The sequence below is a fragment of the Epinephelus moara genome, chromosome 16 (genome assembly GCF_006386435.1).
Source record: "Epinephelus moara isolate mb chromosome 16, YSFRI_EMoa_1.0, whole genome shotgun sequence".
NCBI classification, from domain to species: domain Eukaryota; kingdom Metazoa; phylum Chordata; class Actinopteri; order Perciformes; family Serranidae; genus Epinephelus; species Epinephelus moara.
This window is the reverse complement of record NC_065521.1, coordinates 14,941,459-14,957,257: the sequence shown is the minus strand read 5'-3', so window position 1 is coordinate 14,957,257 and position 15,799 is coordinate 14,941,459. Positions and strand designations below refer to the sequence as shown.

At 41.3% G+C, this 15,799-nt stretch overlaps 1 long non-coding RNA gene across 1 annotated transcript in view; it reads right to left on the bottom strand.

Moving 5' to 3' along the window:
• Positions 1-999: 999 nt before the first annotated feature.
• The window catches only part of LOC126402247 (uncharacterized), a 30,064-nt gene continuing 15,264 nt past the window's right edge, over positions 1,000-15,799 (bottom strand). Inside the window, exon 2 of the long non-coding RNA XR_007571167.1 lies at positions 1,000-1,247. This is a non-coding gene — a long non-coding RNA (uncharacterized LOC126402247). The remainder of the gene's footprint in view (positions 1,248-15,799) is intronic.

Here is a 15,799-nt window from a genome sequence, read left to right as displayed (position 1 = left end):
TATAGGTTTGACCAGTTCCTGTCCTTTATTGCGTAATGTTCCGCTCCACTTCGAGTGCCTGTGTGGGCTTATCTGGTGTGGGTTAGTTTTGGGTGATTGAATCTGTTTGTGTGTGTGTAGGTATGTATGTGTGTGTGTGTGTGTGTGTGTTGTGTGTGTGTGTGTGTGTGTGTGAGGGGGAGAGAGAGAGAGACATCCAGTGGAGGACGGAAAGTACATCTGTGGGAATTCAAAAGCGTGGGCGTGGGTGTGTGTGGGTGTATGTGTATGTGTGTTCTTGGACTCAGAGTTCTTATCAGCGGCAGGGGAGCCAGCAACATTAAAGGTGTTGTGACTGGTTTCCAAAACAATGCCTTACAGAGAAAATAAACCCCGCACAGAAAAAAAAAGTGTCCAACTGTTATCTCAACACAGCATACTGACTGGGTAGGAAATAACAGGTCTGCACGCTGCACCCCTCCCTGCTGTAGCAGACTGTTAGCTTCCCCTAACTTTGCCTTGAGTCACACTTTTACACGTCTTTCTCTCCCTTTGGTTCGACTTTAATGGTTGTTTTTCTTTGTCCAGAAGAAGTATCAGTTTCTTTGTGTGTAACAGTCAGTAGGAGATTCCTCCCCCCTCTGTCTGATCTGCAGGTATTCTCCCTGAGGACATAACCCCCGTTGTTAAACCTGTCGACCTGCTTTAACGTAAAGCAGGTCGACGCTGCTCATGGCTGCTGCGGCATTTGGCTGTCACCAGGTCATTTTTGCAGTTTTGGTAAGGAGGTGCAGTGCTGGGGCAGCTGAGTACAGTGGGGGAAAAAAGGGTCAAAGCAGGATAAATATACTGTTGAGCAGAGACTGCATCAGTAGGTGGAGTCAGTGGAGGTGGAGTTAATGTTGGCGAATCACATCATCGTCTTAAAGAGCTGCAGTAAGCTAAATGGACCATGAAGTGAGTTCTTTGAGGAGAAAACTGGAAGAACAAAGTCACAAACAGAAACACACAATATGATATTAAAGTACTTCATGTCATATATTTGTGAAGTGAAAATAGTTCCTTTTGACTTCAATTCACAATTGAGAGAACACTGAATCATTTTCCATATATTTGAATATACACAAATCATCCATGAACATAACACTAACGACACCCACAACATCCTTGTTTAATGCTGCATGTTATTCATGTCTTTAATCCCTGCACTGCTTGGCTTGCTTCACAGTCCCAGCCATCACTGCTCTCCCCACCATATCTGAGGGAAGCTGGAAAGATAAAGTAAAGAAAGACAAACGTTAAGTAATGCTACAGCCCTGCCTCAGTTTGGCAAACATCAGCATGGGACTGCTAACAAAGATAACTGTAGATATAGTTACTGAAGGCGGCTGGACATGTAGACTATGTCTGCTGTGCTGTACAAAGGCAAAGGGTACTCTCAGCATGAAGTCTAACAAGCCTAACATCAGTAGCATTAGCTAATATTAGCTGTGTACGAAATCACTACTTTTATACTATATATACTGCCTGAATTAAATTCATTCACTATAGTACCTTCACAGCAATGGAAAATGAGGACCAGGGAGGCCACAACGCCCCCTCTTCCTCGCGAAAATAATCAAAACTAATTGTTAGTGCTTTAGCATTAGCAAGTTTTGGTGTGTTGGCCCAAGATTTTCAGGGGCTCATCTGGTCACTATCATGAAAAATTACTCAGGGGCACCACTGTTTATGGCATGTATACTACTTGTGATGTGAAAAGCCATGAGACACTTTGCTATGTAAAAGGCACACTACTTCACGCATTGGACATAAATCGTGAGGTGTGGAATCATCCACCATGGAAGTGATCCCCAGGATACTGGGCTGTGAAAACTGCCCTTTGAATGTTTACTTGAGATTAAAAGCCTGGTGGAATAGCCGGCTATTGTCATGCCAGTATTTGTACAAAAATTGCACTGTGCCAAATATGTTCATAAACACTGCAGCTGCTCCCTGTCAGAGCCACAAAATAGCAAAATAGGAGCAAACCCAGATAAGTCTTGTCCAGCTATTGCACTGTGACTGCACTACAGGGCTATCAGTACTGGTGATAGCATCAGCTTCGCACTGATATGACAATGTACACAATGAATCTTGAATGAATCCAAATACTGCAACAGCAGCAGCATCTGCAGAACTCTGATTAATGAGAAAACACCACTAAAAAAAGTGTACTTGTATATGGTTACAGTTTTGCTGAACCACTCGGGTTTTTTAACCAGGGTGTGTACTCCATCTTAACAAACCCTCATACATTTTAAGATAAGGTTGAAATGCAAAGTTGTGAAATGCACTTTTATGTGTTGCGGGCTGGGCGTGAGGGCGTGAATGCAGTGACCAGGTGTAGACCCATATCAATAATTGACGCTGTCAGTAGAGGAACCACAAAAGGTGTTGAAGTATCAGCAGCAGTCATGTGATAGTTTACACAGTACACTCTCACGGAAGGGTGCATGCGCACAGGCATGCAAAGACTCATTCAACCACCAAACACACACAGTGCTCAATCCACTTCATTCACCATCACTGCAGAGGCCTTGTTGTTGTCACAGAACAGACGATTATTTATGTAAATAAATTGAAATGAAATTCATGCAAATGGGACTGAAGTCAAACCAGCTGCTCATCAGGTTTCCTTTAAAGTCTCTAACTTGATGAGCAACATTTTCAGGTTATACAGACAGAATGGCATCGTTTTGTTACATAGCAAAATCCAGCCTCTTGAGCTGCCTCACTTTAAAACCCCCAAAACATGATTACTCTCCTCTTTTGGAAATTAACCCAGCATCAACAAATCTGAATCCTGCAGGGAGAGCAAATGTGGAGCTTGTCTTGTCTTGTATGTCAGTTTTCTAAACACTCTTCAAGTCATCTGATCAACAAAGAGAATATCTCTGAATGTCAACAGGAAATTGATCCTGGATGTTAAACTTTTACCTTTGACACACACTCACGCAAACACACACACAGACACACACTCTTCAGTTGCTAATTCAATGTTGACCCAATTCAGACATCTGGTTTAACCTGTTGCTTGAAAGACTTATACAACATCTATCATCATCCACTGCCACGGGACAGTCATTTGCGTGTGGGTGTTTTTCATTTATACCTGTGTGACCGGATGTGACAGGTTTCACAAACAACGCACATGGGCGCACACAAATGGACTGGTGGTGCTTTCCATTTACATAGGAAAATCTGAATTTCTAAGTTCCCAGGCTGAAATTTCAACTTGAACTTCCCTGAAGTCAGATTTCCAACTCAGAAGGTCAGAGGAACCTCAACGATCCTGACCTCGAAATCCAAGATGGCTGCTCTTCGTATCAACAGCAGTGAGAGCTGTCTTAACACAGTTTACTTCTCTCTGTGGACATTGCTACAGTGTTTGTATTCACAACAAACAGCAAAATGCATTGTTTTCAACTGGTATTGCTAACAATGACTAACGTGGCTAGAACTGGTATTGCTGCTGGTTTTAGGATTCCAACTTGTCCTGGAATGCGGTCAACTTGGGTGTGAGCTCATTCCCAGATCTGACTACTGAGGTAAATGGAACGCAGCATAACAGGCAGGAAGAGTGGAGTGGTCAGACTACTTCAATACGTTCGACTAGTTTAGTGAACTGGTATTGTTTTGTGTTTTGTGTCAGCATATTTTGTGCCTGCATGCTTGAGTACTGAGTTTGCACGTGTGTGCACATGTGGCTTTGGGTGCCACAGAAGTTAAAACAATGGGGCAGACTTCAAAGACGATTCGCCTCTTCTAACAAATAGATTAGGTAATACCCATAGTTCAGCGCAGCAGGTTTCCCCTCTGAATGCCCCCCAGACACACACACACACACACACACACACACACAGACCACTCCCTGACAGACCCTCTCCTTGTGGGTCAGGTCATTCCTAATTCACTCCAAATGTCTGAGTAAATTATTGAACCGGGTGTGGTAGTTCACTGGAAGTAAGCAGTTATGTAATAATTGATAATAGAAAATACAAAAGAAAAGTATAGAGCAGTAATATGAAGGTATTTCACTGGTATCTGACTTTAATATTACAAAACAAATGATTAAAAGTAAGAAAATAGCCTTTTTAGACGTACCCATCTCATTTTAAGTATTGTAAACCAAGAACAGATTTCACAAGGCGTCCCAGGACTTATTTACTTGACTATAAATTCATCCAACAGAATATTTCATCCTGGGCCAGCACAGATGTGAGTGCCGTCCAGCAGCACAGCCTTTTACCAGCCAACACATGCATCCAGAAATTATTCAACATCCACCTTTTTACTTTTGCTTTTCCGTTATTCAAAGTCACCTGTGGCTTTGACCTTATAGATGAAAGGTCAAAGAGCAAACACGTCTTCTAATTTGAAATACCTTTCTTTTTGTCAGCTTCAGAGAGCAGGATTATAGGTTGTGGACAGAAGACAAGTGAGGAATTGGACACCTCACATTCTTCCCTGAAACCCATAAATCTGGCTCTCCCTCCACACTGAAGCTCTTGTTTGGCTCTGACTCCCCTTTTTTTTTTTATTGCGCTCTCACTTCATTCCGCTCCCACTGCTTATCCCATAATCCGTGCTTGTATTCCCAACTTTATTGTTTGCAGGAGAGACAGTTTGTGAGGTTATGACGGCTCTTTCTCTCTCTCTTTTCTGTCTGCTGCCTTACACTTTTTTTCTTCTGTATGATGCTCTGTAGCACCCCCTATTGCCTGTGATTCATTGCTGCTGTTGTGCTAAAGCTTCTTTTCTTTAAAAGAATAAGTTGACATTTTTGGAAATATGCTTATTCCCTTTTTGCCGAGAGATAGATAAGAAAATCGCAGTTGATCCTCCAACCTGTATCCTCCAACCTAACAGGCCCAAAGCAAGTGCGCCAGGTTTTGAAGCCAATTTTTGTAGTGGCCAGACAGTGTAATTACATCAGTCACATGAAGGTTTTTTCATAAAGACTTACATGGGAAAAGAGAAGTCTATACATCAATGGATACATTTTTTTGAGCGTAACAAACCACGTGAAATGACTCGTTTCATTATCGGGGTTTGGGTACAGTTATACGCAGTATGAACTTTGTGCTAAAATAAGTACGTTTGTTACATAACTGTCACGTTGTTACATTATGTTCTTACTGTAATATGATGATATGATATTACATAATACGTAAGTTAAAACAACCTAGGCGGATGTTGAAGCTGTTTAAACTAGATCACCTGACTTCCTCCATTTCTCCCGTCACATTTACTATGGCCACTAGAGGTCGCAACCAAACAATATATGTAAATATGGGCTGTAATAGGCTGCTTGTACAAACCAAGCCCTGCGGGAAGAGCACCAGGATTTGAAGCCAGTGTTACATAGTGGCCAAAAGTGGAATTACACCGTAGGCCCAAAAAGACTCTTTCCCCATAGGTTTACATTGGGAAAGAGACAAATGTAAATCGGTGGATAAATGTTTTTGTCAAAACGAAATGGCTATCAGGATTTGATCCACTCCGTCTGATAACATTTTGAAAGTCTAGAGGAGCCACACGATTAAATAATTTTATCCCCATTCGAGTAAGCAGAGTGATAAACCAGAAGTTAGCCATTACACTCGCGGTAGTTAGCCACTCAACTGCAGTCGCTCTATGGGCCCCATAAAGCGAAAGATCCAGGTAATTTCAAACCACATAAATAGAGCTTTTGCGGCTTCATGCGTCACTGAGCAACTTTCATAGGAATGTACTGGGCCACATCACCAATCTTCATCCAGGTCTCTTAATACATCCATGCTACAAACGACCTATAGTGTCGCTGGGGGGAGGACAGCGAAGAGACCGTTAGCTTAGCTTAGCATTACGACTGAAAACAGCTAGCCTGACTCTGTCCCAAGGTGAAAAAGCATGAGTAAAACCATAATTTGCCCTTTTTTTACGCTTTGCTTTTACTAGCAAGATTTGGCGTATTAATTAGAAAGAGCATCCGCTCCTGCATAGTTCCTAGAGCTAATAATGCAGTTAAAAACTCTTTCTTTTACACTGGTATCATGGCATGCAATAGTTTGCCAACTGCTACAAAATGCCTCTCATCACGAGGGATTTTTAAAAGACAGGTGAAGCAGATTTTATGGAACAAGTTGGATATTTATTGATGAACTAGATAGTTTTTACAGCTGTTTTGTTTTCTTATTTATTTTGTCTCTTATTTACTGTATGTATTTTTAGTCTGAGATTGTCTGCTTCTTGTTTATTTGTTTCTTGTGTGTAAACACCAAGGACCATACTGGAAATAAGTATTTCATGTCATCCTTAGGATTACTGTCTTATCGTCTTCCAGAAATAAATCAAATCAAATCAAATCAAGTAAAAGGTACAGGCAGGAAAACTTCCATCCTTTGGACAGAGCTAGGCTAGCTTCTGCCCCCCCTCTTACAGCCTCCATGCAAAGCTGATTGTTTCCTGGCTACAGTTCCACACATAACAGATAAACATGAGAGTATCTTCTTTAATGACATCATGTCTACACAGGAGTTGTAGCGTTAGCTGCATGTTAGCAGCGGGCTACACAGTGTCGAGTGTAGGTCACCTGTGTTTTGGCAGCGCTCAGAGCCCAATTCACAATCGCTATAGCTGCATACGTAAAATGGAGGGTAACAGATTTGAAGTGTCAAAAATACCTTTGAGATCTCCTGACTGTAAAAAAACACAGCTGAAACCACTCCTGTGACACAATGTCACCGGCAAAGAATGCAAATAATTGTCTTCGCCCCAAAGCTAACAGAAGCATGTTCATTTAAATGGGCTTGTAATGCATGTAAAATCATTGAAAAACCATTGCGGTTTTTTTTTTTTTTTTTCAAAATTTTCAGCTTCTGCACTTCTTCAGCCCTCCTCTATACTTACTTATCAACACCCATCCTGTTGCAGTGCCCCTCTCTGCTGTCCACCCTGCAAACCCCCTTTATTTCCCTATCTGCACGCCTCCACCCTCCTACAGACACTCCCTTCCATCCCTAATGACTTTTGCTCCCGTTTCTTGTCTTCCTCTGCCCATTTTGGGGCATTCCAATCCTCTGCCATCATACCTGCTTTTCAAACAGGCCCTGCAGTCCTCTCTGCAGTAAACCAAGATTTGGACAAAGACTCTTTGGTGTTACTCTGGACTCATTGCCCACTGTTCCCAGCTACTGAACACAGAGAAAAAGCATAAAAGTGGATGGAATCGCCAGTAAACTTGGTTTATTTGTGCATTAAGCAGATTTTTTTGAGCATGCTTATTCATCCCATCATGTGTACTCTATTGCTTGAGATTGTTTCGCTTGTGGGCACATTTTCATGGATGTGACCAGTGCCAAAGCCTGCAAATTCTGGTGCAGGGAGCAGGCACATCCTTGTCCGCTCCACATATAACAGCCCTTTATGACTCACTCGTGGTCTGGACAGGAAGCACAGATCCAGATTTGAGGCTTCGATTTTGAGATGTTCCGATGCTTTTTTTTTGTGCCACTTCTTTTTTCTCTTCCTCACTGAGGAGTAGCCATGAGGGAGTGAGTCACTTCAGCTTTATTTCCCTTTTCGTGAGTGCCTGCTGTTTGGCTACACCATTGTGTTTCACTTTTATTGTTCTCCTCTCATCGTGCCAGTGTACAACTTTGCTTACTTTGGAAGGTGTTAAAAGCCTAATTGCATAACCACATTTCGAGTTATGTTTTTGAGGATAAGGGTAGCCTTTGAGATGCCAACATCTGAGTTTTTTATGCTTGGGAAAGTGGTAACATTTTGCAAATACAGACTGATTTGTGTTGTTTGAACAACCAAGCCTTTGACCAAACAGGAATCAGAAGTGCGCAAAGTGCTTAAACACTGCACAGTGAACACCTCAAAGGCCAAATACTGGCCATTTGATACCGCTAGTGTTCCATCAACCACAAAAAAATACAGGTTATCAGTGTAACGTATCGCACTGTGGCGGTGCCAAAGTGACACACCTAGTGGGAGTACAATAACTGTCGGTTTAACCCTTCTGTTTATGTTAATTCTCTGATCTCCTTTGTCACACCAGATGGCATATATAATGTATCACAAAGTGAAATTCAATCACCTGTTTCAAAAGAACCACAGGGAATTCAGCTCTGATCGTGATGTCCCAATTTTCAAAACTTTCATTATACATGTATTTGCCACACAACCATGATAAATTCCGCACACTGCAGTATATAAACACAACCGTCCTAAAAGTGATGTAACAGCTATGTTTGGATTTAAATAATCTGGTGCATGCTGCTGCTCACTTTGACGCACACGTCCACAATGAAGTCCTCCTCTCTTGTCTCTTGTTTCCCTCACTGCATTTCCAAAGTGGAGCTTTGTGCTTTTATGGTTAACAGACTGGGAGCTCTGCTTGACCTTTCTGGCATTTTTCTCATAGCTCTGTTATCCTCTCTCTCAGTGAGGAGGATTTGTCAGGAAGTATGCCTCTGCAACCCAATACTCAACCTTTATAGCTTTAGGGGACTACACACACAATTTTTATATCCATTTCATTACAATGGAACATATTACCAATTTGTATTCTCTCCATACTCCTCTCCTGTGTTTCGTGGCTCAACATACTGTACAGTAGGAAAATATATGCAAAATATGAATCTAGTTTCAGCAGCCTGTCAGCTAAGCACAATGACTGGAGGCAGTGGGAAGTAGTTAGCCTGGCTTTGTTCAAAGTAAAAACAAAAATCTGCCTACCAGCAACTCTTAAGCTCACTAATTAACATGTTGTATCTTGTTTGAGTCTTGTCACCACCATGACGTTGCCACACAACCAGCTGAGTCTCCAGGGAGTCACTGCACTGAGCCAAGAAATTTGTACATTTTAACCCCCATAAAACCCCAACTTGTTGTTTTTACACTTAATTTATGCCCAGATTAAACAGCCAAGATATAACATGGTAATTAATGAGCTTTAGTGGTGCTGGGTGACAGTTCTTTTTGAACTGGACAAAGCCAAGCTGGCCCCCATGCAAAGCTAAGCCAGCTGTAATTTTAAAAGCTTCAAAATAAGCTCCACATAAGCATGTTTTTTCCCTTTATTTTCAACCAGCATGTTTAAAACATTGGGTTTTTCAACCAGCCCCAATAATGATGTCCACTTTCCTTTAGATCTGATATAAATCCCTTTGCTAACTACCATAGTGCATACTCAATACCACAACACAAAGTACGAAAGATAAGATATGGCCGTATTTGTTATGTAATTCTGTTCTCGCCCATGCCACCTACATTAAGGGGCCTCTATTTTGTCTTTAAACCCAAATTACCCCACATTACACCAACACGCAGAGGGCTTCACTCAGCAGTCAAACATTTGTGTAGGCCCAACTTAAACACTGCAATCAGGCTTTGTGTACCGTGTGCGTTTGTGTGAGTTTAAACACAGACACACCCAGCTACATATGAAGGCCAAAGCAAGCAAGAGCCAAGCTGAGGTATGGATATACATACATATATACTGACTGTGGGTCACTATAGAAAAATGAGAAGAGAAGGGAAGAGAAGAGAAGAAGAGAAGAGATTACATGGTTTTGTATTTGTGTTTCTGTTCAGCCACTAATACAGCCCACCTGTGACAGACCCACCCAGCTCCTAAAGATCACACAGTGATAAAAACTGTGTGAAAACATGCTGTGCAACTGAGATTGCACACGGCTCCTACACTCTGCACAGTACTAATCTACTGTCTGCTGGTTGAAGGCTGTCTGCAGTATAAAGTTACAGAAAACCACCTCGCTGTTAGTGGCACATCCTTGATTCACACAACTTGTTCTGATGCTAATCCCTTTATTTGTACCATACAATCTGTTTATTCTTGAATGGCGTATTGCATTACAAAGGTTCAATAAGACTACAACTTGAACTTTAACCACTTCACAAGTGGGATGGATTTAAATACAAATCTCACAGACCTCAGTGAGTCATATTTCAAAGTGAAACACGCTGACGTCCATAGTAGTAATGTGGCTCAGTGTGAGGCAGGAGGTGAGACACCTTGTAAGTTACACGAGGAGGTGGAGCTACAGCAGAGAGAGGTGGAGGCATGTCCCTTCTTGTGTTTGAATGTCCAAAGATTTGATCTCCATAGTAACATACTGTACATGCTCAATGCTTTTTTATCTTGGCTGCAGCAGATAGTGACCAAAGCACGTGGTTTCCAGGGTAAAACTGTAACACGCCACAAAGTAATAAATCTTTCTGTTAAGCACTTCATTAGTGAGTTTTTTTTGTGAATGCCTTGAAGGTCAGCTCAAGAAAGTGATTTAGAGTAAACATCTATGTGATGCCTAAAGGTGTATGTTCAGCTTGTCCTGCTGTCTAAATGAGTTTTAGCTTGTGTTTGACAGTCTCAGTGAATGTGGATGCATGCATGTTAGTTAACTTATTCTGAATGTCCTTTTGGAATCCTGATGGCAGCAGCAAGTTTATCTCAGTAACCCATTTGAGATCGCACAACCCTGATTCCAAAGAAGTTGGGACAAGGACAATAAAAGATTGGGAAAGGCTCTGCTGTTTACAAGCAAGAAGGACACAAGGTTCACCACTGCGTGGGCAAATAGTCCAACAGTTTAAGAACGTGTCTCAAAACACAAAGAATTGCAAGAAAAAATCCAGAAAGAATCCCTGCATATAAGGGGCAAGGCTAAAAAAAGCATTGAAGAGCTATGACCTTTGACCCCTTAAGTAGCACTGCACTAAAAACCGACATGATTGTATAAAGGATGTTACAACATGCGTCTTTGGAACACTTTGGAAAACCTTTGTCAGTAAACACAATTTATCACTGCATCTACGCAAGTTAAGACTACCATGCAAAGTGAAAGCCATTTATCAACAACATCCAATAACAGGGCCGACTTGTCTGGGCCTGAGTTCATCAGAGATGGACTGACACAAAGTGGAAAAGTATGTTGTTGTTCTGACGAGTCCATATTTAAGTTGTTTTTGGAAGTCATGGATGTCGTTACCTTTGGGCTAAAGAGGAAAAGCAAAAGTAAAAGAAAAGTTCAAAAGCCAGCAAATGTGATGGTATGGCGATGTGTTAGTGCCCATGGCATCATGGGTAGCTTGCACATCTGTGAAGACACCATCAATACTAAAAGGTACATACAGGTTTTGGAGCGAGCAACATATGCTGCCATCCAGACAGTTTTTTTCAAGGACGTCCCTGCCTATTCCAGCAAACCAACGGTAAGACACAATCTGCATGTGTTACAACAGCATGATTTTGTAGTATAAGAGTGTGGGTACAAGACTGGCCCGCCTTTAGTCCATAACTGTTCCCCACTGAAAATGTAAGGCGCATTATGAAGGGCAAAATATGCCAATGGCAACCCCAGACTACTGGGAAACTGAAGTCATATGTGCTATCAGGCAAGAATAGAAAATTATTTATATTTCAAAACCTCTGCAATTAAGTGTCCTCAGTTCCCAAATACTTACTGAGTGTTGTTAAAAGAAAAGGTGATGTAACACAGTGGTAAACATGCCCCTGTCCCAGCTTTCTTGGAACAGGTTGCAAGCATCTAATTCTGAATGAGTGTATTTTTGCAAAAAAACAATCCTGTAAGCCTCAGCTATACGTGCTGATTAGCAATTGTAAGCATGCTAAAGTGCTTAACTAAGAAAGTGAGCATGGTAAATATTATACCTGCATAGCATTAGCATGTTAGCACTGTCATTGTGAGCATGTCAGCTTACTAGCATTACCATTTAGCTCAAAGCACTGCTGTGCCACATAGAGCCACCAGCATGGCTGTAGACTCTTAGACTTGTTACTTTTTATGCAAGAACAGAATTTTGCGGGACAATCTGTGGTCTGACCAAATTCTTAAATATTTGCAACACTGTACTGTATCAATTAGATTGCATGGGGGGCATAGATGGGAGTGCGCTCTGTGCTCTTGTGTATTGCATCCATTTAGTCTTTTTAGTCTTTAGAACAAGCTGTTAGTTAATGACAGATGTCTGGATTTAATTCAAACCAGACTGTAATCTGGTTTGCAGTATGGCTGATGACATACAGGATTGTGTTGTCAGCATAAAATTAGAGTACTCAGTTGGGAAATGAACCTTGTGGAACACCTTTGTTAACGATCTAGGGATGAGATTTGAGCTGAATATGACAGCTTGAGATTTACAAGATATGATTTGAACAAGCCATACGCAGAATTCAGTGTCCTTGCCGCAGTGGCTGTGGGTTTGAGTCCAGCCTGAAGCCCTTGACTGCATGTCATCCCTTCTCTCTCCCCCCACCTTCACCCTTAGACTTTCCTATCCAATAAAGAAAAAAAGCCAAGGCGTTGATGGTAAAACAGGGTTAACAGCTAGGTTTAGGCAACAAAACTACTTGTTTATGGTTAGAAACAGATTGCAGATGTTGCTGAAAACCACCCAGCTTTGAGTAGCACAAACACAACGATAAGAAGGGGTTGGCAGTTAGGTTTAGGCAACAAAACTCCTTGGTTATGGTAAGGACAAAGTCACGGTTGACATTACTCACATGAGGCTCATACAAGTCAGCTCACATAAGGAGCCACAAACATGGCCAGAAAGACAGCGGTGTGTCGCCTAAAAAACACCAATTTTTGAGTGTCACAAAAGCTGCAACTGATGTTGCTGTTTGTTGTTCTTGAACACTGCTCTCCTGGGTCAAAATCTGGTGTTTGTTGGGCCTGCCCATCCTGAGAAAACTTTTATACTCCTTATACTTTGTTTAGGATTTGAGTGTCTAATAATGACGCAGATGGGTTTACATTGGAGTTGGTTAAAAGCCCCATACATCTTACACAGACACTAACGCTGCCCCCAGCATTGCTATAATGATGCTTGGGCCCTGCCCATGAGGTGTATTTCGACGTTTTGGGACCAGGCTGGCATGGGAGGGCCAACAAGTTAGCAACTAAAAAATGCCAGTGTCTGTGACTTACTGTAAGTCTCGACTGTGTCTAGAGTCCAACTAGATTATGACTCCTCAGTGCACAAAAAGCCTCGACATATTTTATCTGCAGAATGTCAGTGTAGGTAGACATTACCACCATAAAGACAGGATAAGGGCTGTTTTAATGAATGGCTCTCTCACACATATTAGTCAACAGCATTGTTGGAGTATGAATCATACACGCTATAGAGAGAACAGTTGAACCAGCTGTGAGAAGATATGTTTTGCATTTTAAAGTTTTAACCTGGCACATGTACTTAAAGACATTCAAACAGATCATTTATACATAAACTTCAGACACTTGAAGGAGAAGTGAAAAGAAGAAGACATGGCCCAAAGCCCAACATCGCCACTCTTCCCTCCATAAGTTTCACCAAACCTCTAAAACATTTTGTCGTTCAGCTATGACATGAGGATGAGCTAAAGTTAGGATTTTATCAGTGTGGTAAATGCCATTTGTTGAAGTAAGTGTCACTTATCCCTACTAGGTTCTAAAATCCTTCCCTGACATTCCCAGTGTAACCCAAAACACCCTCCTTTCCAGGCTTGACTCCAAAGTTTTTCCTGTTACTTTTCTTTTCCGTGCTCTTTCTCAGCACCACTGAGCCTTTTGGATGTAAAGCGCTGGCATTTGAAACACACTGTTGGTATTGTTCTGGGGCTCCATGGGGGTGGTCACATCTCAGTTTATGATGCTTAGGAGAGTTGCACTTTTACTACTTAAGTTTAACATATATAGGATTTACAACGAAGTGGAGAGCAAGTGGGAGAGACGGATTTCTTGTTTTGAGATTCCATGTATTTGTTATTGTGTAAAACTAATTATACTATTATACTATTTTCAGAAATACAGGATATGTTATTTGAAAAAGCAACAAAACTTTTACATAGTTATGTTTGAATAAAAGTATTCTCAAACAATATATTGTACTTTTACGATAGATAGGGAGTTGAATACCTGGAATACTTATCTCAGGTAAACTTCCTTAATTCTAATACCAAGTAGAGCTGCTAATGTTATAGACATATAACAATTAGGGCTTAACTTGGACAACGTGTCCTCATACAACAGTTCGTATATCTTCTGATAATGCACATACAACGTATGATATTTAACTAATTAGTGCCCCATGAATGGCCTTACATACTTAATGTAAAATTACATACTTAATGTAAAGTTATGAATTGGATTTTGGATTAGAAACATGGTGACAGCTTACCTTAAAGTGACTCAAAGTTCACTTAATTTCACACGGTTCCAAACATCAGGCTCCATGGGGAAAGTCCTGTGTTTTGTGACCCACCCTCCAACACAATGTGTCTCCTTACGTGGATTACTTCCTTCTTTACTCCCGTAGTGTTATTGTCATGTGATCACAGCATTCCCGATTCCGTGGGTTATACACAAATTCCTGGCTCATGATTACGTTTGATAAATGCAAATTGTGGTGTGTTACTTTTTTTAAGTTTACATGCGAACAGTGTATGAGAACAGCCTACCTTGGAAGTAATGCTAGATTCCTACCTAACTGGGCATGCAATGTCCGTAACACAAATCTTCATTCGCAGGGGGCTGGAGCCTATCCCAGCTGACATTGGGCGAGAGGTGGGGTACACCCTGGACAGGTCGCTAGACCACAGGGCTGACACATTGAGACAGACAACCATTCACACTCACATTCACACCTACGGCCAATTTCGAGTCACCAATTAACCTGCATGTCTTTGGACTGTGGGAGGAAGCTGGAGCACCCACAGAAAACCCACGCTGCTGCAGGGAGAAGATGCAAACTCCATACAGAAGGGCCCCCCCACTCCTCCTACCTCCAACCCCGGGTTCAAACAAGGAACCCTCTTGCTGTGAGGTGACAGTGGAGGGGAACAATGTATGCGCAATCACTTTAAAATGAAGCATGAGGTTTGATCAAGATGAAAAGGACTTCAAGGAGAAGAAGCTTGTGGCATTTGCTTTCATGTGTTTATTGTTGGAAAAGCTGAAATTAGGGTAGTTTGGGTGATTTGCAGATGGAAACACTGCTATTAAACTCAACCTTTATTGAAGATTTAAAGCTTTGTAGATTTCTAGATTACATGTCGTTCAAAAGGCAGTTTTATGGTGATGTTTGAGCATGCAGAGGGTTCTACAGGATCTCCTGGACATATTGGCAATCGATTAGCAAGTGAAATCTTTTATGCCAACAAAGCTTAATTGAAATTAATTAAATCTGATTGAGTAAGCAATAAGTAAAAAACAAAACCAGAATGATAGAGATTATCACATGATAAATTTATCTTGTGTATTTTAAAGTTGATTGCTGAAGATCTTAAGCTCTTTGACTTACCACATGATTTTTATGCAGAGGTTAAGTTTAAAGATTTGATCTAAGTGCAACTAAACACAAGTCTAAACACTGCCTCCACTAAGCCCCACTGAAGAATGAGTTCATATTGTATAAAACATTAGTCAGCCTTATGCTGAGTTGCATAACACTCAACTATTCCTTCCCTTGTGTATTTAAGGCATTTCTGTTTTCACTTAAATGCGAAGAGAAATCATACACACAAACCACATGTCCAGACAGCTACCACCGGGGGAGCAGAATACACACAGTTGCATTCTGTCTTGCTGAAAAGTTACAGCCTCAGGGAGGCTACAGAATGGCTTTTGACTATTGTCTGACGTGGTACAAAAGAGTATTTGCTGATGTCGTTTTTAATCAGTGAAAATCTTAATGTTTGACCTACAAGTCTATTAATGACATCCGAGCGATTGGAGCCACGCACAAGCTAAAACAAGGGAGA